Source organism: Vulpes lagopus, chromosome 17 (assembly GCF_018345385.1).
Source record: "Vulpes lagopus strain Blue_001 chromosome 17, ASM1834538v1, whole genome shotgun sequence".
Lineage (NCBI taxonomy): Eukaryota > Metazoa > Chordata > Mammalia > Carnivora > Canidae > Vulpes > Vulpes lagopus.
The window spans coordinates 37,856,685-37,880,565 of NC_054840.1; positions in this window are offsets into that span (position 1 = coordinate 37,856,685).

A 23,881-nucleotide genomic window follows, 5' to 3' on the forward strand; every position below is an offset into this window, starting at 1 on the left:
CAGATAATTTTTTCATAGTGAAGATGTCCTAGATGACATTTATCTATTAATCTCTGTTTTCAGTCTTTACAGACACATCTGTTTTTAGAAAGCAAGTTTTGATTCAACTCAATCCATCAATCTACTGCAAGTACATGCCACATTCCTGCCATCTTCATGTATGGGTACCATCTCCACCTTCCCACATCTTGCTGTAATAAATTGTTATTGTGGATTAATACATAGAGAAGGCAATGAGTCCCAGATAAGGGATATGATTGGGATAGACTGTTACGTCTAATTTAAGGAGCTAAAATTTTATTTTTCTTTCAGGGTGTCTGTTCTCTGAGCTCAGCCACTGAATGTTCTCTATTTTGCTGTAGTTTTTCTTGGTCTGTACCACCTGAACACTGGTGTGGCGTGAGACCTGATCCTCCACCAGATGCTGAAGGGTTGTGGGCACCCAGCATCTATTTCCTCAGCCATTGATGACAATGGCCATCCACATGGGGCGGGCGGGGGGTGGGGGGGGTGGGGTGGGGCTCATTTCTTCCCTTTTCATGGTTGCTGGCAGGACTGTTAGCAAACCTGCTCTGCTCTCCTGGCTGACAGGAAGAGACATCTGAGCCAGTAACACCCTGGGCGCTATTTCAGGTATCACTTCTGCACAGTGGGGTGGCCAAGGCTTAGAGCTTTAAAACTACTTCAGTTTATATTCAGCCATGTGTACTGTGGGCTCGTAGGGCAGTCTTCCTTTCCAAGTTCTGTGATCTGGTGCTAATGGTAGATGATCCACCCAAAATGTCTTAGGTCTGCTCACCTCTGTGTTCCCAGCTCCCTCAGAAATTCTCAGGGGAACAGACTCCTTCCACCTTGCTGCCATTCATCTTATCCCACCCAGACACTGTGCCACACTGTTGCCATGGCAATAGGTGTAGAGCAGACATGTGATCACATCCCTGGCAGTCCAGGATCCTGCCAAGGGCCCCCTGTAGACTATCAGCGTCAAGCCCTGTACTGTGATGTAGCATGGAAGAACCACAATGTGCTCATCCCTCCAGTCTTTTCCAGCCTCACCCCCAGTCACAGCTTCCCTGGCTTCCCCAACCTCTGTCCATACTGAAATTATCCCAATTATCGAAATAGAGGGCACTTTAGAGACAGAGTTCTGGGACTTCTAATGGATTCCTCTTTGTCCTTTCATCTGAGGCCATGATAATGCTGGAGCCCAGGGGATTTGGGGTAGGTCCAGGCAGGAGGTGGGAAGGAAACTGCAAGATAAATAGTAATCCAATAGAAAAATACATTTGCCCTTTGTTTTTTTGTTTTTGTTTTTGTTTTTAAAGATTTTATTTATTTATTCAAGAAAAACAGAGAGAGAGAGAGAGAGAGAGGCAGAGACACAGGCAGAGGGAAAAGCAGGTTCCATGCATGGAGCCTGATGTGGGACTCGATCCTGGGTCTCCAGGATCACGCCCTGGGCTGAAAGCAGTGCCAAACTGCTGAGCCACCCAGGCTGCCCCACATTTGCCCTTTGACTCAAAAATTGTACCTCTTGTCATTTAATAGAAAAAGTACTCAAAGGAGCTGCAAAATGACTTCACTGCAACATATTCCATCACAACAAAAATTGGAAACAACCTAAATGTCTTTCCATAAGATACTGATTACATAGTATTTTGTACCGGGGTGCCCGGATGGCTCAGTCCATTGAGCAATCAGTCCTTGATTTCCCCTCAGGTTTTGATCTCAGGGTCATGAGGTGGAGTCGTGCGTCAAGCTCTGCACTCAGCCCAGAGTCTGCTTCAGATTCTCTCCCTCTCCCTCTGCCCTTCCCCACCTTTTCTGAAATATACATAGTTTTTATAAAATTTATTTAAATTATAAAATTTATATAAGTTATCTAAAATGTACATGTATATATCTTAAAATATATTTAAAATATATGTTTATATTATATTAAAATATATTTTTATACATTTGTGCAATGAAATGTACTATTTTTTCACAAGAGAAAAATTGTATCATCCAAGAGCATGAAGGCGGAGGGAGTTTGAGTGCCTGGAAATGCTGCTTATGAAAGATTGTTACTTTCTCTGTGTTGATTGGACTTTTATTATTTATCATCAGAAATGTATGTAAATATTATATAATTAAGTTTATGTAATTTATAATTTATAAAACTGTATAAGTATATCACTTCTGGAACATAGAGGTAGTCATCTGCTTAGATATACCAGCAAATGAATTCAACTTCTAGGTTTGAATGAGAAAACTTTGATCTTATATAATAAAAATTCTCCATTTTCGGGACACCTGGGTGGTTCAGTGGTTGAGCCTCTGCCATTGACTCAGGTCGTGATCCCAGGGTCCTGGAATCGAGTCCCACATCGGGCTCCCTGCAAGGAGCCTGCTTCTCCTTCTGCCTGTGTCTCTGCCTGTCTCTCTGTGCCTCGCATGAATAAATAAATAAAATCTTAAAAATAAAAATCCTCCATTTCCTCCCACAGAGTGCTTCAGAGTTTAATCTGCTACCTTCAATCTGCTGCTAACGTGTGTGAAAAGTCTATGAACTACAATTAGCTACGTTTGAAGAGTGAAGAATTTAGCTTAACTAAACTCTTGTTCTTAGCCACTGATAACTTCTTGAAAAAAAAAAATAGCCTTTGGCCTAAAACTTCTTTATCTGTTTTCAAGCCAACAATGAATTTTATTTGAAAAGCTTGAAGGAAAAATACTCAGCTCCTTTCAGTTATTAATATTTAAAGCAATGTGGCTCTTCATGCACAGAGAGAGGGAGAGAGAAAACATTTAAACACTTTTGTTTATGGCTAGTCTGAGATGGTTCCCACTGAATTGCCCTCCAGTTGGTATGGTTGCTGCCTGAATTATTTTTAACATTTTCTCTGTTCATACCTGCATCCAAGTAAGTCAAGGGGAGTAGCGGCCATGGTTTTGCAGCCTCGTGCCTTTGTGGCCTCTCTGTATAAACATCAGATTCCATATGGGTCCACACAGTTTCTCCATGGCACCCAGACCACAGTGGAAGTCTTACCTTATGAAAGGGCATTTCTTTGTTTTTAACTATGGCAGCAGATCAATCTTCTCTCCCGCCCTCTCTCTCACTCTCTCTCTCCTTCTTTCCCTGCTCCTTCCTCCCTCTCCCTCTTCCTCCCTGTCCCCCTTTCTTAGCTGCTCTTTCAGTCCAGCTGTATACACTTTTCCTCTTGATGCTGGTGGCCCCAAGCCTAGGTCAGTTTTTATAGCATACTGACAATGTATCAAAAATCTTCCTTCAGCCTTCCTTTTTTTGTCCCCCGGACCCCATGTTCTGACTTACCTGGTGGTGCCAGCTGTGTTATGTGAACAATCTACCCTGTGAGTTGGGTCAGTCAAGGTTCCTAGCTGCTCTCCTCATCCTCTTACAGCAGAGGACTTTTACTTCATTCAACACTGTGACCTGCAAGCCTCAGGCGCCTCAGTCAGCCAGGTATTAACCTTTTCTTCCAGCTTCCAAAGCCTCCTTGCTGTCACCTCTCGTGTGCTCACCATATTTGTGTTCTGTGTCTTTGAAAAACTAGTCTGGTAGTGATTTCTGGAAGGAACCGATTTAATTCTGCAACATAAACCCAGCCAGTAGGGTGTTTCTTTTTTGAAATCTAAGTGCCTGACTTAAGCTTTGATTGCCAGGCATTACTCAAAGAGGGCTCGCCTCTGACCTTGACCTCCCTCCAGGCTCCTTTGTTTTAGAGATCTTGGTTGATTTCCATAACTGACCTTTAGGATGACTTATTTTTTTTCTCTTTTCCATGCTCTAATTTTCTCTCTAATGATCTAAAGCCAATTATTTTATGATTTCACTCATATATAGAATTTAAGAAACAAAACAGGATCATAGGGAAAGGGAGGGAAAAATAAAATAAGATGAAATCAGAGAGGGAGACAAACCATAAGAGACTTAACTCTAGGAAACAAACTGAGGGTCCCTGGAGGGAAGGTAGGTGGGGGGATGGGGTAACTAGGTGATGTGATGAGCACTGGGTATTTTATGCAACTGATTAATCACTAAGGTCTACCTCTGAAACTAATAATATGCTATATGGAAATTAATTGAATCTAATTAATAAAATAAAATAAATTAATAAAATAAATTAATAAAATAAATTAAAAATAAATAAATAAATTCATGGATCTATGAAACTCTAGGTCTCCACATTCCACAGGATAAAAGCAAAACCCCAGGCCTGCACTCTCTCTGTCTCACAACAACCACACTGTTTGGCCCCGGGGCAACCTTGTAATTTCCAGGCTCTGTGACTAATAAACCGTTTCCCCCCCAACACTTCTGATGGTTGTTGCTGAGGACATCTTGCAATCCTAAGGGCTGATCTAGCCATGACCATGGTTGTCAATAGGCTGAGAGCAGCACCCAACAAGTTCTAATAGCTTGAATTCAGTCTTCCAATTTATCCTAGAAGTTATGTATAATCTTTAACATGAGTGCAAAGTAGCTTTCCTTTGCAAGTGGCTCTGCAAGGCTGAAATGGGCAAAGAAAATCTAACCAAGACTGACACAGCGTATTCCTTATCATCTTAAGCAGAAAACAAACTAAGCACTGCAGAACTACTTGTAATGGACAGAACAGAATTTTATATAAAGACAAAAGAAACTATCCCAAAGCAGCAGTACTAATGCATCAAAGTTCCTGTGTCATTGTAAAGGTTAAATTAAAAAATCATTTAATCTCTTACACAGTAAGATGCATAAAGTAACCTATAAAATAAAAATATAAACTAAAAGAGAATTATTAAATGCCCGTGTGTGAAGAGGATAATTATTGGTGACTTCCCAGTTCTCATGTACTTAGAACTACAGGAACACCTCAAGTGAATTTTATAATCCATTTTTTATTATCCAATTCAAATTCTCCTAAAAGTACAATTAGAAAATTAGGAGAAAGGAATGAGAAATCATTAAAGAATAAAGCCAATACCAAATGTCTAATTTATAGACTTTCAAACTTTTAGCCTTCTGCCCTTTTTATTGATCAAAACTTGTATTCTTTACTAATCCACATGAACAAGCCATTGAGCTTTAATTTGTCATTACTAAATTAATCTACAAATCCTTCTATGTTCTCCTTGTTGATGCACAGATATGAGCCATGTAATTAACGCTCACTGTGAAAGGTTCTGTATTAAATATCTCTCTATATAACTAACCTATGTGTCTATATCTGCATCTGTACTTAATGATAACCCTGGACTTGTACTTCCAGCAATATGGCAGACTAAACACAACACGTTTAGGTCTTGGATAAAATGAAATAAATACACTTTAAATGTATTCTGGAGCTCCTACATGTAAGGTAAATATCTAAAGAGCAAAAGAACAAATTTAAAATTTCAGGAATACCCAAAATATAAAGCCTGGGTTTGCTGTGGAAAAGTGCTGGCCCTAGGTCTGGTTTTAGGAAATTAAGCCAGAACCTGTGAAAGGTTCACTCTTTGAGATACAGTGACATGCAGTGTCCCCTCAGCATTCCATGACTAAGTTTAATAAACAGGGAAAAAGTTTTACACCACCGATTGCAAAAAGAAACAAGCCACCAGTGAGCCATGGTCAGTAGAAACAATCCAAAGTAAATAAACTCTTCAAAAGGCTTCAGATATCAAAATTACAACCAGAATGTAAAATGGTATGTATAAAAGATCTAAAAAATAGAATATAAAATCAAATATTAAGCAGCAGTATACTATTAGAAATGGCAAAGTAGATTTGAAAAATAACTAAACTATATGACAGTGAAAAAATGTAATCACTAGTAATAAAATCTCAACTGATGCATTTAATGTCAATTAGGCTAGGCTGAAGAAGCAGTTGGTGTCTTTGGAGATAGAATTGAAGATATTATGCAGAATATATAGTGAGGCAAGGCACAGTAACAGATGTTACAGAAATATTTCAGATTCTATTGTAGCATTAATAGCCCATCCCAAAACTTAGTGGCTTGAAACAACGATTTTATTATACTCATAGATTCTGAAGGTCAGTATTTTGTTTAGGGGAGGTTTGTCTCTGACCAGCGATGTCACAACCTCCATCAGGAAGATTCATAAAGATAGATGACTTTAGCTGGTAGCTGAGATTATCTGGGGCATCTTTACTCACATGGCTGATGGGTAAGAATGGTTATCAGTCTGTACCCAAATGGAGCTGTCAACCAGAACAACTGCATATGGCCCCTACACAAGGGGTTTTATCTGCACACCCAAACATTTTGGGGGGTTCCTCACGTTGCAGAGGCTAGGCTCCAAAAGCAAGTGTTCTAAAAGCATGTGTCCTTGTTACAATGTAGCCTTGGAAGTCAGCTAGCATCATGACTGCTCTACCTTTATGACTGAGTCACAAATATCCACCCAATTTCCAAGGCAGGAAGCATGCATATATCCCAGCACTGGCTAGGATAAATGTCAAGATCACATTATACAAGAGCTCATGGGCCATCTTTAGAAAACAAGCTCTGTCAAGAGTGGTTAAAATCCACGGAGGAGATTGAAAGAGTCTAACATATAAACAATCAGAATCCCAGAAATGGAGAAGAGAAACAATTAAAAGAAATAACAGATTTTTTCACAAAGATGGAATAGATAAGTCCACCAGAGAGAAATCATAACCTACACTAACAAGAATTTTTTTAAAAGAATATATACCTTTTGCATATTGTAATTAAAAATACAAACAAAAAAAAAGAGGGAGAGAATTCTTAGGATGATAAGAGGACAGAAGAATTACCTAATGAAACAATGCAAAGAATGGCTCCTTGGACACAATATCAAAGCCAAAAAGCAGAGAACTGTCTCACCAACGTGCTGAGAGAAAATAAATCTCATCCTAGAGATGAGATGTCTATGCAGTAGCACTGCATTTTATTAATGAAAGTGAAATACATTTCAGATTACCAACAAGTAAAAAAAAAATCACCATCTGTCAATCTTGCCAAATAATTTTATTTATTTTTTTAAAGATTTTTATTTATCTACTTATTTGAGAGAGAGCCGAGCAGGAAGAGGAGCAGAGGGAGAGGAAGAAGTTGATTCTATGCTCAGCGCAGAGCCTGAAGCAGGGCCTGATCTCAAAACCCTGAGATCATGACCTGAGTCAAAACCTAGAGTCAGATGCTTAACCAACTGAGCCACTCAGGTGCCCCTAAAGAATTTTAAAGGATTTCTTTTTGGAATTAACAACTCAGGAAACAATAGCTGTTGGTGAAGATGTGGAGAAAGGGGAACCCTCTTACATTGATGAGAATGCAAACTGGTGCAGCTACTCTGGAGAACAGTATGGAGGTTCCTCAAAAAGTTAAAAATAGAATTACCCTACAATTCAGCAACTGCACTACTAGTATTAATCCGTAGGATACAGAAATAGTGATTCAAACAGAAACTTGCACCCCAATGTTTCTAGCAGGCATGTCCACATTAGTCAAAGTATGGATAGAACCTACATGTCCATCAACGATGGCTGGATAAAGAAGAGGTGAGGTATATATATATATATGATGGTATGTACTCAGCCATCAAAAAAGAATGAATGAAATCTTGCCATTTGCAAAAAAAAAAAAAAAAATCTTGCCATTTGCAAGGATATGAATGCCTCCCCCCCAAAAAAGGATGTGGATGGAACTAGAGGGTATTATGCTAATTGAATAAGTCTGTCAGAGAAAGACAAATACCATATGATTTCCATATGATTTCAGTTATATGTGAAATTTAAGAAACAAAACCTAGGGGAAGGGAAGGAAAAGTAAAATGAGATAAAAACAGACAGAAGGGTAAACCATAAGAGACTCTAAACTGTAGGAAACAAACTGAGGGTTGCTAGAGGGGAGGTGGGTGGGGGATGGGCATGAAGGAGGGCACTTGATGTATTGAGTACTGGGTGTTATATGCAGCTGATGAATCACTAAATTTTATTCCTGAAACTATTAATACACTATATGTTAACTATTTTGAATTTAAATAAAATTAAATTAAAATGAATGAATGAATTAATTAATTAAAGGACTTTTTTGGATAAATCTTCAGTCTTATTAAGGCATAACTGACCCATAAGGAATTGCTTGTACTCAAGGTATACAACTTGATGTGTTGCTATATGTATACATTGTGAAGTGATCAATACAATCAAGCTAATTAACATACCCATTCACTAATTAACACACCCATCACCTACATTAGTCACCATTTTTTCTCTGTTTTATCAATTTATTTCCACTATTCCTTAATCTACTTATAAAAAGTCTTTATTTAAACTCCATTAGATTATGATGCCTTTTTCCATTAAGGCTTTATTCTTTTAGGGATGTCTGGGTGGCTCATTGGTTGAGTGTCTGCCTTGGGCTACCCCCCGTGATCCCATTAAACCCTGTCCAGGGATCAAATCCCTCATCGGGCTCCCCTGAGGAGCCTGCCTCTCCCTCTGCCTATGTCTCTGCCTCTCTCTTTGTGTCCCTCATGAATAAATAAGTAAAAAAAAAAAAAAGATTTTATTACTTTAAAGTAGTATAAAATTCAAAGCAAAACTGAAGGGAAGGTTCAGAACTTTCCCATAGGCACCTTGCCCTCACACATGCATAGCCTTCCCCGTTAATAATATCCCCCACCAGAACAGTATATTTGTGACAATGGATTAACCTGTGTTGACAAAAAAGTCCATATTTGAGATTATAGTTCACTCTCACTGTTTTGCATTCTATGGATGGAAATGAATATTAAACGACACTATCCATCATTATAGTACTGTACATGGTATTTTTACTGCCCTAAAAATCCTCTACCTTCTGTGTTTTCATTCCTCATCCCTAACCTCTAACTAGTAGCAAACACCCATCTTTCTACTCTCTCCATAGTTTTGACTTTCCCAGAATTTCATTTATGGAATCATACCCTATGTAGCACGTTCAGATTGCTTTCTTTATTTGTAAATACTTTTAAGATTCCTCCACGTCTTTTCGTGGCTTGATAGCTCTTTTTTTTTTCTGCTGCTAAATAATATTCCATGGTACAGATATACAACCATTTTTTTTTTAATCCATGCACCTACTGAAGGACATAGAGTTGCTCCCAAGTTTTAGCAATTATGAACCTATTATTAACACCTATACACAAGTTTTTGGTGAACAAAAATTTTCAGAAAATTTGAGTAATTACCAAGGGGTGCAGTTTCCAGATTGTATGGTAAAAGTGTCTTTAGTTTTGTAAGAAACCACCAACTTGTCTCCCAAGTGGTTGTACCATTTTTCATTTCCACCAACGATGAATGAATGTTCATGTTCTTCACAACCTTGTCAGCTTTTGTTATTGTCAGTGTTCTGGATTTTGGCCACTGCAATAGGTGTGTGGAGGCATCTCATTGTTTCCATATGCATTGTCCTATGAAATATGATGCTGAGCATCTTTTCCTATGCTTATTTGATATCCCTGTATCTTATTTGGTGAGATATCTGTTAGGGTCTTTGGCCCACTCTTTAATTGAATTGTTTGCTTACTTACTATTGAGTTTTAAGAGTTATTTTGTGTGTATTTCAGATAACAGTTCCCTTATCTGTGTCTTTTGTAAATATTTTCTCCCAGTCTATGACTTGTCTTCTCATTGTCTTGACATTGTCTTTCACAGACCAGAAGTTTCTCATTTTAATGAAGTCCAGAAATCAATTCTTTCTTTCATTTGGTAAAATGACATGCTATTGGTGTCATATCTAAAAGGTTATCATCCTACCCAAGGTCATCAAGTTTTCTTCCACGTTATATTCTGGAGTTATAGATTTGCATTTTATATTTAAGTCTATGATCTATTTTGAGTTAGTTTTTGTGAAAGATGCAAGGCCTGGGTCTAGATTCTTTCTATTGCATGTGGATGTCCAGTTTTTCCAGCACCATTTGTTGTCCATCATGTTGTCTTTGCTCCTTTGTCAGAGGTCATTTGACTATCTTTATGAGGGTCTGTTTCTAGGCTCTCTATTCTATTGCACTGATTTAGTTGTCTATTCTTTTGCCAGTGTCACCCTATCTTGATAATTGTAGCTTTATAGTAAGTCTTGAAGTCAGATATCATCAGCTTTCCAAATTTGTTCCTCTCTTTGTATTGCCTGGGGTATGCTGGGTCTTTTGCCTCTCTGTATAGACTTTAGAATCAGTTGGTCAGCACTCACAAAATAATATTGCTGGGAGTTTGATTGGAATAACATTGAATCAATAGGCTACTTTAGGAAGCATTGGCCCATGGAGCCAAATAAGACCTGTGTCTGCCTGTTGCAGGTGGAGCATTTTGGAGCCCACAGACTGGGGACTAGAGCAAAGTTGAAGACTGGGCAAAGGTGGAGGGTGGCTTTAGGCACTGGGGTGGTAGAGATAATGCCAGTGGGGAATACCACTGACCTTGTGGGCCTGTGGCTCTAGTGGCCCCTGAAACTTCATGACACATAGGTAGGTTTTCCCTCCCTATGTGCTCACTGTTATGTAGAAGGTCCTGGCTTGTGAGATGGAGGTGCTAAGCCTACTCATGCATCTGTCTCTTGGCCAAGCCTCTAGTCATGCCTGTGACTCTATATCTGATCCCACACTCTGAGCTGAGTGGGCCCACAATGGGTGTGGATGAGGTGCAGGGGGATTGGGAAGATGAATGGGCCTGAGCAAGGATGAGTAACAAGTGATGCTCATCACCCCCACTGCACTGGGCAGAGCCACAGTGCTGTTCACAAGTGCATAGACTAGGATGCTGTGGGGGTGGGGGTTTGGAGGGGAGGATGCTGGAACCACCCCAGGTGTCTGGGTTGCTGACTCCAGGAAACAACTGTGGGAGAGGCTCTGGAAGAGCTTATTAAGAGCCTACCATGTCTCCTTTGAGGTGTGGGAAGCACTATTCTGGAAAGCACCTTACAGCATAGGGAAGGACATTACCAATCATTCTTTACATCCTGCTTGTGTAAATATATAAAGCAAACCCAGAATGAATCATCTGTGGAAGAGCTGCTTTATTTTCCAAGGTTAATTCAGTTGTCAGTAGATGGAAAACAAAGCAAGACTGATTCTATCTTCACCTTTCCCCCTTTGGAGGTTCTTATGCTGTTGCCATAGCAACTCAGTTCACAGATTCGATGATAATTAAAAACTAAACGGGGCAGCATGTTTACCTACTGGAACTGGGAAGTAAATCCTGAAGAGTACAAAGAAAGGTAAATACCAAACCGGTAGCCAAAAGAATAAAAACAGTTGGGCCACTTGCTCCATTTGGGAGACATATTGAAGCTAAATTGTTTAAGGATGTAATAGCTAATGCTGCAGAAATAATTCTTGTCAACCACAATCTGAATCAATAAAATATTTTCACTCAACTCAAAAATATTGTATGGGGTTTGGGGAATGGTTTTTGTTGTTGTTGTTGTTGTTTACAAAAGTAGATGCCAATATGCCATTTATTACCTTTTTGAAAGATATAGACGTACAGACTCTAAACAAGAAAAAGTCTGCATTCACTCTCCTTACTTGTAATTTCCAACCAATGCTAGTGACTCTAGTCCCTTCTCTAAAAACAAGCAAATAAACAGAGCACTCACTTTTCACAATTTCTGTGTGGGGTGTGTGTAGTGTGTGTGTATAAACATATGTAGCAGAACTCCTGAACCTCGTGTTATTGACATTTGGCACTAGATCATTCTTTGCTTTGGACTGCTATCCATGTTTAGTGGCACCTTGGCCTCTACCCTGCAGATGCTAGTAGGATAATCCTCTCAGAGTTGTGCCAAAGAAAACTGTATGCAGATCTTATCAACTGAGGCTCTTGTCCTAGAGCAATCTTCTTTGACCTCATTTTATTTATCCTCCATTCACACTTCAGTGTGTATGGGTCTCCTGCAAAGAGGACTGGATTCCCTCTCACAGCTGAAATGGTAACAGGCCAGGGTAAGCTCCCCAGTACCATGCTACTGGGGGCATCATGCCTGATAGTGGCATATTCAAGAATTTTAAAACTCACAAAGGAGTTGGTGCCTTATACCCTCACAGCACATCTATATGTACCAGAGGAGCTGGAAGTTGTCCTAACCAAACTGAGTTTGCTGTGATCTGAAGAATGGCAGAAATTCTCACTTTGGAGAATCAAAATTTTTTTTTCAAAATTAAGCCAGCCTCTAGCAGATTGCTGATAAGAATATAAATTGGTACAACTTCTGTAAAGGGTCATTTGGAAATATAGATATCACAACTGCAAGTGCATATGCCCTTTGATCTAACAATTCTATAGAGCATTCTCTTAATATTCTTGTATACATGTAAAAATATGTATTTACAAAGACTCTCTCTTTTTTTAAAAAAATATATATATGTATTCATGAGAGATACAGAGATAGAGGCAGAGACAGACAGAGGGAGAAGCAGGCTTCCTGTGGGGAGCCTGATGTGGGACTTGATACCAGGACCCTGGGGTCACAACCTCAGCCAAAGGCAGATGCTCTACCACTGAGCCACCCGGGGGTCCCATATTTACAAAGACTGTCAATGAAGCATTGCTTGTGATAGTAAAATATGGGGGTCAGCCTAAATATTCCCAATGGGACTGCCTAAGTAAACAGATTATAATGTGTAAAGGTAACCAAATCACATTTCATTGTATACCCATTCATGAATTTTAAATTATATGAATATATCAATCATGCAAAAATGAAATATGGAGTAATAGCCAGTATCTTCTAAGAATAAAAAGGGAATACCTAATTATGTAGCAAAAACCCGGGAATATTGATGTCATTTAAAAATTTTTTTTTAAGATTTATTTATTTATTAAAGAGAGAATATGCCTGAGAAGAGGGAGAGGCAGAGGGAGAGGGAGAGAGAATCTCATGCAGACTACTTGCTGAGCACAGAGCCCGACATGGGGCTGGATCTCACAACCCATAAGATCCCAACCTGAGCCAAAACCAAGAGTCAGCTGACTGAACCACCCAGGCTTCCCTGATGTCATTTTAATTTAAAATGCATTAGCTTCAACATTAATGGAACTGGAAGGTATTATGCTGAGTGAAATAAGGCAATGGAGAAGGACAATCATCATAGGGTTACTCATACAGGGGGTATAAGAAACAGTGAAAGGGATTAAAGGGGAAAGGAGAGAAAATGAGTGGGAATATTAGGGAGGGAGACAAACCATGAGAGACTCTTAAATCTGGGAATGAACAAGAGATAGTGGAAGGGGGGGGCAGAGGGATGGGGTGACTCTGTGACAGGCAAGGAGGGGGGCACTTGATGAGATGAGCCCTGGGTGTTATATACTATATGTTTGCAAATCAAACTTAAATAAAAACAAATGTAAAAAAATTTTTTAAATAAAATATATTTTATCTCAATGTATATGAAACAAAGTAAAATTACTTCTTGAAATCCATTGTTTTAAATATTTTATTTATTTATTCATGAGAGACACACACAGAGAGAGTGGCAGAGACACAGGCAGAAGGAGAAGCAGGCTCCACACAGGGAGCCCCATGTGGGACTTGATCCCGGGTCCCCAGGATCACAACCTGGGCTGAAGTTGGCGCTAAACCACTGAGCCACCCGGGCTGCTCTGAAAACCATTTTCAACTGGATCAGTTAAAACATGGATGGGAAGCACACTTACCAACTTTCAATGTTCTTCTCCTAGTGTGTTTCTTTCGTTAGTGTTATTATCTTGGGAGACAGTAGAAATGAAAGGACTTCAGAGGATCAGCAAAGTCTGAGTACCAGTTGGTCCACCTTTGCCAGTAGTTGATTTTCTTTGTTTTTATTTTTGTTTTTGCTTTGAGAGGTACAAGATTGTTCTTATAAGCATGCAGTAATATTTCATTGTGATTTTAAATTGTTTTTCTCTAAAGACTAACAGTGTTAAACAAATTTATCTCCTATATCACTTTTTTTGTTTCATTTTTACTTTTATTGTTTTGTTATGTCTGTTTTGTTTGTTTGTTTGTTACAATTTGGGAGTTCTTTCCATATTCTCTTACCAGTTGTTTATCAGGGATATAGTTTGGAAATGTGTTCTCCCAGTCTGTGACTCTTTTTAGTATTTATTTTCATAAAACTTGAAGAGCAGATATTTTTTAATGGGTTAATAAAATTTTGTTTCTTTTATGGTTCATTTATATTATATTCTTGATAAGAAATATTTAACCCAAAATCATCAAGATTCTATTCATTTTTGTAAATAAAGTTTCTAATTTTAGGCTTTTCTTTGAAGTCCCTGATCCAATTTTAGTTCATTTTTATGTAATGTGAGGCACAAATATTCATTGACTTTTTAGCTGTACTCTTTTGCATCATATTTTGCAGTGACTGCGTTTGGGATTACAGTATACATCCTTGATTCTTCAAAGATTTTTAGAGTTCATACTGTGAGAGATCTTCACAAATAATACCTTTACTTCTTACAAATATAATAATCTTAGACTAGTAAGGTTCCATTTATTTTGCCTGCATTGTTATGCTTCAGTTGCCATATATATTACATGTTCATTTCACATAAACTTCAAACACAATGTCAACTTTTTTGCTTTTATAGTCGTGTGTTTTAAAGAAGAGAAACAATAGTTAATTTTTACATGTATCATATGTTCCCATTTTCATTGTTATTCATGTTTTCTGGAAAATGCAACTTTTTATCTAGCTTTATTTTTCTTCAGCCTAACTTCTCTTTAGCATTTTTTAGACTATAGTTATTCTGTTGACAAATTCTTCATTGTTTTGAATGAGATATAAGCTCTTTTTCATATCTTTATTCCTCTGCATGGTACACATACTTTTTCTTTCTATCTACTTTCTATAGTTCACCTTGGTCTTCATCAATGTAACTCTTTTGGTCCCAAAAATTAGTGTAATTTTATTTATTTTACTTTCAGATTACTCAGTGACTTGAGCATATCAAGTATATATTTCACAAAAAATAAGTTATTATTTTCACAATTTTATTTTCTATTCTAGTTTTTCTTCCCCTTATGGAACTGCAGTGTTGAACAACTTGATATTATCACATAGATCACCAAGGCTTTATGTTTTTTAAGTATTTTATACATCTTCCTGTCTTCTTGTTGAATAATTTCTATCTTAAAATTTACTGACTTTTCTTATTCTTCTTCATTCTGGTGTTAAGCACACCTACAGACTTCAGTTTTTTGTATTATTTGATTCTCAAATTTCATTAGTTTCTTTTCCTTTACCTTTCTCTACTGAAATCTCATATTTGTTTCCTCATCAAGACCATATTTTTCTTCAAGTCTTTGAATATTTTCCATTAATTATTTAAACAAATTTAGAATAGCCATAATAAAATTTCAATGTCTCCACATTGATTTCCTTAGTTAATTCATTACAACCTTTTTTCTTTATGTCCTTGAGCATAGTTATAATAGATATCTTCAAATTTATATTCAGGGATCCCTGGGTGGTGCAGCAGTTTGGCGCCTTTGGCCCAGGGTGCGATCCTGGAGACCCGGGATCGAATCCCACGTCGGGCTCCCAGTGCATGGAGCCTGCTTCTCCCTCTGCCTGTGTCTCTGTGCCTCTCTCTCTCTGTGTGACTATCATAAATAAATAAAAATTTATTAAAAAAAAACAAAAAAAAACAAATTTATATTCATTGATCCTAGCATCTGGGACATGTCTCATTTATTCTCCCTTGACTGACTTTTCTCTTTTCTGTGATTTACTTTTTCTTTCTTTTATTTGATGTTTATTAATTTTGGATTAGACCTCCCAGATAATGTGAATAACACCTTGTAGAGATCAGATTCTGTTATATTCCTTCAAAGAGTGTTTATTTATTTTTTTCCTCGATAACAAGCTTTTACCTCAGCTGGACTCAGCTCCAAATTCTGTCTTCCCACAATCATCAGAAACTAACACCTGTTATGTCCCTTTAGCATTTTCTGGATTATTTGGAGTCTATTCTATATAAACTTAGTTAAGGGTACAACCAATGATTTGGCCAGAAATTAGACAGAATTTGTCGTTACTCTCTTCTTTGGCTAGCTTCTGCATAGAATTTATCCTCTAATTTTCAAACTGCTGTGGTCCTTCCTACTTTGTGCTCTTATTTCTCAGCCAGTAAAACTGTGGGTTTTAACCAGGACTGGAGCACGCCACATGAGAACAATTATGGTCTGCCCTCAGGCATTAAGCCACAAACTTGGAAACTTACTCAGTGTTATGATCTTCTTTCAAATGTCAACTTCCTTTCTACTTGCTTTAGATTGCTTTCCTTTGGATTTTTTTTTCATTTTTTTCACCAAGAGTTTATCATTACTGTTTGAGGGTAAGTTAGTCCAACATGAGTTACTCTGCTATTATATGAGGCAGAAATCTTTATGGTGTTTTATTTTTTAGGGAAGAATATTCTACTACCAAGAGTATTATTAAAGAGTTTGTTTTAAGAAAGATAGTAAAGGAGAAAAGTGATGATTTCCTAATGACAAATAATGTAGCAGCAGAGTGCAATGATAATTTTGTAAACAGAATTGACTTTTTATTTATCTAAATTTACTTCTGAAATACATAATCCATTAATATTCCAAATGTGTTTTCTGTTTGTTTGTTTGTTTGTTTTTAGAGAGGTTGGAAAATAGGTCTGTACTTCTTAAAAGTGTATAGAGTAAGGGGCTATTGCAGAAGAAAGCTATGGCAACTGGACTAGGAATGAAGGTAAGTTCTTCAATAAATTAAAGAAAGGAGAATTAAAGAAAACAATTTTATTTATTTCAGCCCTCCATTGAATTTCTCATTTTGCATAAGCAGTCACATAGAAAATTAATTTAATACATGATTAAAATTTTGAAATATTTCTAATTGTTTTGTTCTTCACTGATTCCTAAAGTATTTTATGATAATAAAATTCATGGTTATAACTATCATTATTATGCATAAGATGAAAATAGGTGGGTTTTTTTTTTGCACTATCCAGAAATTACATACAGTCTCCTAATCCTCCTAAGGCAGTTATTAGAAATATGCCTGTACATTGTCAAAGTGTGTCTGCCTTGATATAACAATAATTATTCTTCTCTCCTGTGACATAAGTTTTAGATTTAGTCAATGGAATGTGAATGTAATAACTTTCAGATTCCTCCTATTCAATTAATACTTGAAAATATTTTATATTTATAAAGCAGAAAATTTACCAATTCTTTTGGTAGGATGACAAATTCTTCTGACATTCTAAAATATAAAAACATAGTTAGTGCATGTATTTTATCTCAGAAAAATAATATATGTGGAATATTGTAGTAAATTTCTATTTATTTAAAATTCTCTTTAAAAAGTATCGGGGTCGGGGGGGAGTATCAGGGGATATATCACAGCATTTGATGTTTCTAAGACCCTGCAAAATCTTGACTACTAGACAAATCACTGCTTCTCAACCTGCCAGTTCTCACAGATTCTCAATTGTATAAGATCTACTGAAAATAGGGCTGAAAAAAAATTGGTCTGAGAAATCATTATTTTTACATTTTTCCATGGTGACACTGTGCATACAAAATTGACATTACTGTCAATTACTGACAAAGTTCACCAAATAGAGATGCTTATTCCATCTTGATTGTTAAGTTGTTTTTCTGGTAATCTTCATTTAACATACACAACAACTGTTAACAATTTAATCCCACTTATCCTGGAAAAGTTTGTGTTTGATCCTTGTTTGATAAAATATAATAAAATAGCATTTAAAATTCCAAATTTAGTATGAAATAATACAGTAAAGCTACAATGCCTGGAGATACAGACATGCAAGGGAGTAAATATAATCTCACTGAATGTTTCCAATAACATTATGAAGTGAGTGGCATTATTATTGCCATTTTACAGGTGAGAAAACCAAGGCACCAAGTAGCAAAGTAAATTAACCAAGGCTACAAGGAAACAAGAAACTAAAAATGAACCCAGAAAGTCTGGCTTTAGAGTCCCTGCTTCTCCACTTACATCTATACTTTTCTATATGTATAGCAACATTTTCCAGTGAAAAATAATCCTCCAGGAACATCTATTTCAAATATTCCTCTTCCTCTGGGTCTCATAACTCCTGAATTGTTTTCTTTTACTACCTCTTAAGGTAACCAAGGGGGAGTGTTTTTCCTTTTTTTTCCCCAAGGAGAGTCCCTAAAGTCATGGTTCTTCTCATTTCTATATGATAACTTTTACCTCCTCACTATGTGTACATGGTTCACCAACAGTTCCTTGAAACACTTTCTATTCTTGGCCAACATGAATGTAGCATATGCTTCAAGTCCCTGCCCATGTTCCCTTAGCCCACCCAGAACTTACCTATAGCTCTGGAGGATAGTTTCCAAATTCACCTATGGTGTCATTTGTCATGAACCTATATGTCTTCTGCCTAAGGGCAGTCCATGGGTGCAGGAGCATCTAGATGTACCTAAGAGGTGGCTAAGAAGTGACAGGGAGCCAATGTTCCATAAAACAATCCCCTACCATAGAGTGATGGAGAATAGTAGGTAAGGACTCCAGTGTCCTTGCCCCTCAGTAGGATAGCTCTGAGTTGTGTTTTATACATTCTCTTGGATGTTGTCCAGTGATATCCGTCTACTCTGTGGCCAATAGTAGTCAGTAACTCAATAATGAACCCCTTACTGGCCATCCTCCCTTTCCTGAATGATTTCCCTGTTCCCTCTGTGTGTTTCCTGGGATCACATTCAGATAAATTGCATGAACCAAAAATTCTTGATTCAGGCTCATCTCTTGGGAAAACCCAAACCAAGATGAGAGGGGAGCCCTCTTCCTCTTCTCTCTTCAAGGTCCTTGTTGCTTTTTCTCCACCTCCTAAGGGAGCTCTACTTCCTCTTCCCATCTCTTAGAGGATGGTATGCTCAGGATAGACAATTATGTGGATCCTACTCTCATCTTACTTCCAGACGATCTCATTTTTTTCAAGATCTTAAATGTTTATCTATGTATCAACTGTGCAAAAATCATTAACTCTAGCTCACATGCCTCTCCTGTTATACCACTATCTTTTCAGTCATTTATTCCACAGTATTTATCACTCTGTGGCTGGCACCATTCCAGACTATAAGATCTACAAACACAGATCCTACCTCAAGGGGCTCATGTCTCAGATGGCAGATATAAAACACCAACAAAGTATAACTGACAAGATTAGTGAACATAATGGAAATAAAATGGAAATTATGCCAGAGATTCATGAAGATGAAAGAGAGCTTTAGTAAAGATGGCCTAGGAAGGCCTTCGCACACAACACTTTAGATGAAACCTGAGTTAACACTTCCCCATTGAACTCCTCCATCAGGTATCAGATTGCCTTCTGGAGAGCTCTGTGTCTGCCTATCTGTCCCTCAGATTTGAAGGCCAGTAGTTTGCCCAGTGAGCTCACTTCTCTGAAGGATCTAAGAACATTCTTCAATTTTTCAGATTGTTCAACTTCTTACGTGTTGTTAAGGAGTAGTAACTTCCACGGTCCTACACACCAGGCTACAAATCAAGTTTCTGATTCAGTTTTGCTTTTTATACTCCTTCATAGATTAATTAACCTTTACTCATGTAAAGGAATGCAACTTTAAAATATGAACTCACTGTGTTTTTAAATGCTGTTATTAAAGAGCTATGAAATGCATGCACAGGTTTCTTGGTTGTGTTTTTATTTTGTTTTCTGGTATAATATATGTGATTTGAAAAAAAAACATGCAACTTAGTATTTATTAGTCTTGGCATTGAATACATATTCCATCGAGCATTATAATTATGTTTATAGCCAACATTGAAGAGTAACTTATAGGACTTTATCCAGCATCATCTTATAAAATATGTATAAAATATATATTTCTTTTTTAGAGTCTTTACACACATAGAATCAAACCATAGCAGAAATGGAGGATATAAAATCTGGATCCCTTCTGAAACTTGATTCTGTTTATGAGGCAGCTTTTCTTCAAATCAGGCATCAAATTAATAATCAGAAATATTGATTATAATTATGTTAATTTTAGAAAGAGGTTTAATAAAGGAGAACATTTCTTTTTTTTTTTTTAATTTTTTTATTTATTTATGATAGTCACACACAGAGAGAGAGAGAGAGAGAGAGAGAGAGAGGCAGAGACACAGGCAGAGGGAGAAGCAGGCTCCATGCACCGGGAGCCCGACGTGGGATTCGATCCCGGGTCTCCAGGATCGCGCCCTGGGCCAAAGGCAGGCGCCAAACCACTGCGCCACCCAGGGATCCCAAGGAGAACATTTCTTATATTGGGGGACTATTACATCTTAAAAGATAGTGCTGCTATAGAGCCCTCTGTCCAGGGAAAAAGGAGAATCTTCCATACCAGGCCACTCAGCTGTAGATTTAATTCAAGTCAAAGGAACTTCTCTAAAAAAGTAGTTCCCAATTATACTATCTCTTTAAAAGCTTGTGTCTCATTTAACCACAACCTGAGTTGAAATAATGTGTCCCAAAAAATAGTTTAAAAAATTAAAAAGAAAACTTCTGTGCAATATGTAAAGAAATCAAACTATTGATTTACTTAGAGTCTCTTAAAAGTGATGGCCGTATGTGGGTACATCATTATTGACTTCCCCCAAAATATCTTTGTACTTAAAAGGCAAGACACAAATCGATTTCCTCAATCTTTAACTACCTCACGTTGCTCTCCTTTTTCCTTGATGCTCTCTCTCTCTCTGTCTCTCATATGCACATGTACATACACACACACACAAACTAGAAAATGTAATCAAACTTCATCCTCTGTGCATCTTATATTAATTGTTCAGAAGTGGTAAAGGAAAAGAAACAAAGTTTATATGGTGATCACTGAATTATTTAGATTAAAATGCACATTATTTTCTAATTATATTGTGTTAAATTTAATTAAATGTATTTAATAATCTAATTTAATTTTATTGTGTTATTGTATTCTTGGCTATATAAGATAAATACAATGTATTGATTTTCACCTGAAGTCCTTAATTATGTATTCATAGTGAATACATATGCAATGTGTCTTTTAAAATATTTGAGTCATCCAAAAAAATTCAGATGTTTTTAATTTTTTTAAATTTTCAATATAAAATATTTAAAAACCTGAGAATAGATTAGGCTAAGATTCTGTCTAGAATAAAGCTTGGTGTAAGAGTAGTTATATTATCACCCTACAGACAAAACATAAAAAGTTCAGGGTGAAATTCTCTATTATTATTAAAGTTGCAAAATTTTATGTCACGAAAATATTTCCCTAAAGCATATAATGGGTAAAATTATCTTTCTGGTTGATGCTACCCTTTGATGAATATACCATAAAATATGTAAATGCAGTTTAATATACAAAACCAAAAAATAGAATATTAGTTCACTTACACGTATTAACATTTTTCTCTAAGACTATTTTTTGCATATAGTTATATTTTTATTTTGTTTTAGGCTATAAAGTCAGTTGCAATGCTACTTAAACATACCATAAAATAACAATTGTTAAAGTAAAAGTATTTGTCATCAGGAAAAATTTTTGCAGAACATCATGTATTATTAAACCAAATATTTCTTTAGGCTCATGATGTGAACTTCTTGGTAAGTTATCATTTATAACAGGAGAACATATCCAGAAAATTCCTCTCCAGTGATTTTTTTTCTCACTAATTAATTACAGAGTTAAATGCTGATGCAATGGGAATATTTCCTACTCACATATATTTCCCCAAGAGTAGCTTAACAATATTTACTTCAGTCACTCATTTAAATAGCTCATATCCCAACAAATTCAAATTCAGACACAACACACTAAGCTGCTTATTGTTTATAGCTTTCTTATTGATTGATTGATTGATTGACTCATGCAATATCTACCTTCAGAAAGGCTTCAGGGGAGTTCACATTAACACATAGAGTGTATTAAAGATAAAATATGATTAAAACTCAACTGAGTCTGGAGATTGGGCTCTTCTTCCACTTGTGTGTCCTTATGTGTTCCTTGTATGTCACACAATGTTTGTCAAACACCCTTATTTTTTGAGGGGGAAAAAGACCTATTGAAGAGAATCCAATCTTATCTAGCAACATAGTGCTGAATGTTCTAGAATTTCAACCATGGGAATTCTGACCACTTGTGGGTCTGTACTTTGGGCAGTTTTGCATCTGGACAATGTTTTACATGAGACCTCCTAACAATTCTTTTATTATACCTCTTTGTAGACTGTTTTGAAAGTGAAGATGCCGCCTTCTTAATCACAAACTCACACAGAAGACAAAAGAAATAACATTTGTGATGCTACTATTGTGGGAGCTTGGTAAATGCCCACTGAAATGCTAAAATATTCCCTGCTGTGGGCCAGGCATACAATGGCCACCCATGATAAATGCCCATAAACACCATAGCAGGGCAGGAGGAAGCCCATGCCTTGGGCCAGCCCACCACCCCATATATGTCTCACAGAGATATTCAAATGGAGCCTGACCTAGGATCATTTATGGCTACGTACAACTACTCGATTTGTTGTGTACCACAGCATCTAAAAGTATAATCAATGAAACTATATTCAAATTTTTTCTGATAAAAGTCTGTTACTTTAGCAAATATACTTGCTTCATGAATGTGTAGTTTTATGCCAGATGTCAAAAGACACACAATGAAAATTTTCACAGGATGCAAATTGTCCATCTTGACAAATCAGTGATATTCCTTTCTCTTTCCCAAAACTGGTAACATGAGTAAAGCCCAGAAAACTTCATTAGATCTTTGTGTTTGCCCTGCACTCTATTCTGTTCCTTCATCCTTGCAGACCTCCAGTCAATGGTTATTCACCAGGCCCTTAGAATGTGCCAGAGCAGGACTGGCCCCAGAAACATAAAACCCAACAGGACTTAACTCAGTGTAGGTGCTCATGAAACTCCAGGTCCATCCGGGGAGAAAGTCTAAACAAGGAAGGAAAAAATAAATGCGGACATAATTAGAAACTGTGGTGTGTGTTATAAAAGCCATAAGCAGTTCTGAGACAGAGAATATAAGAAGGATGAGAGCAGGGGTATAGAGTGAGCCCCACAAGCCCCTTGGAGGGTGGGCTCAGGAATGCACAGGGCATCCCCAACAGAGAAGGAAGCTAGAGGAAGAGCTCAGGGATTAGGAAAGGAAAGTGACTTCTAACTGTGATTCTGGGCTGTCAGCCTCTGATTTCTCTGCTCACACTGTGGCTATGCAGCTCGGAACATAGTGCAGAAAGAATGAGTAAATACTAACAATCTGTTTACCTCGCCTTTTCTTTGCTTGCATGTTTACAATGCACTTCTCGCCCGCGCACATGTTCCAATCCGCCATTTCTCTCTCTTCTGGAAGAATTCACTGGTCCTGACCCAGGACTCATTTTACATTTTAAGTCTTTTCTAAACTGATGCCCCTTGGAACCCTGTATAAGAGCTCACTTAATACGGGCAAGGTACGAACAAAGACTTCAGCCCAAGATCCCCCAGAGTCAATGTCACAGGAGTCTGACATACCCAACTGGGAAAGGAGGCAGTCCAAAGAGCAATGTCCCTCCCAAAGCCAGTACAACAGACCAGCACACAGCCTGCCGCCATTTCAGGGACGTTGCTCTACTGATGAAGGTACATTGTTGTTAACTAAGGATTTGCCACCAGTGCTTCCAATCACAGGCAATCTAAGGCCATCAATTCTGCTGTTACTGACAACTTGTCCTCAGATTTTAGGTGTGATATACTCTTATCCCCATCACTGGTGAGAGTTATTTTATTTTTACTATAAATCTGTGTTATAGGCAGAATAATGGCTTTTGAAGATGTCCATGTCTTAATGCCTGCATCCTGAGAATATCACCTGACTTGGCAAACCAGAGATTTAGCAGATGTGAT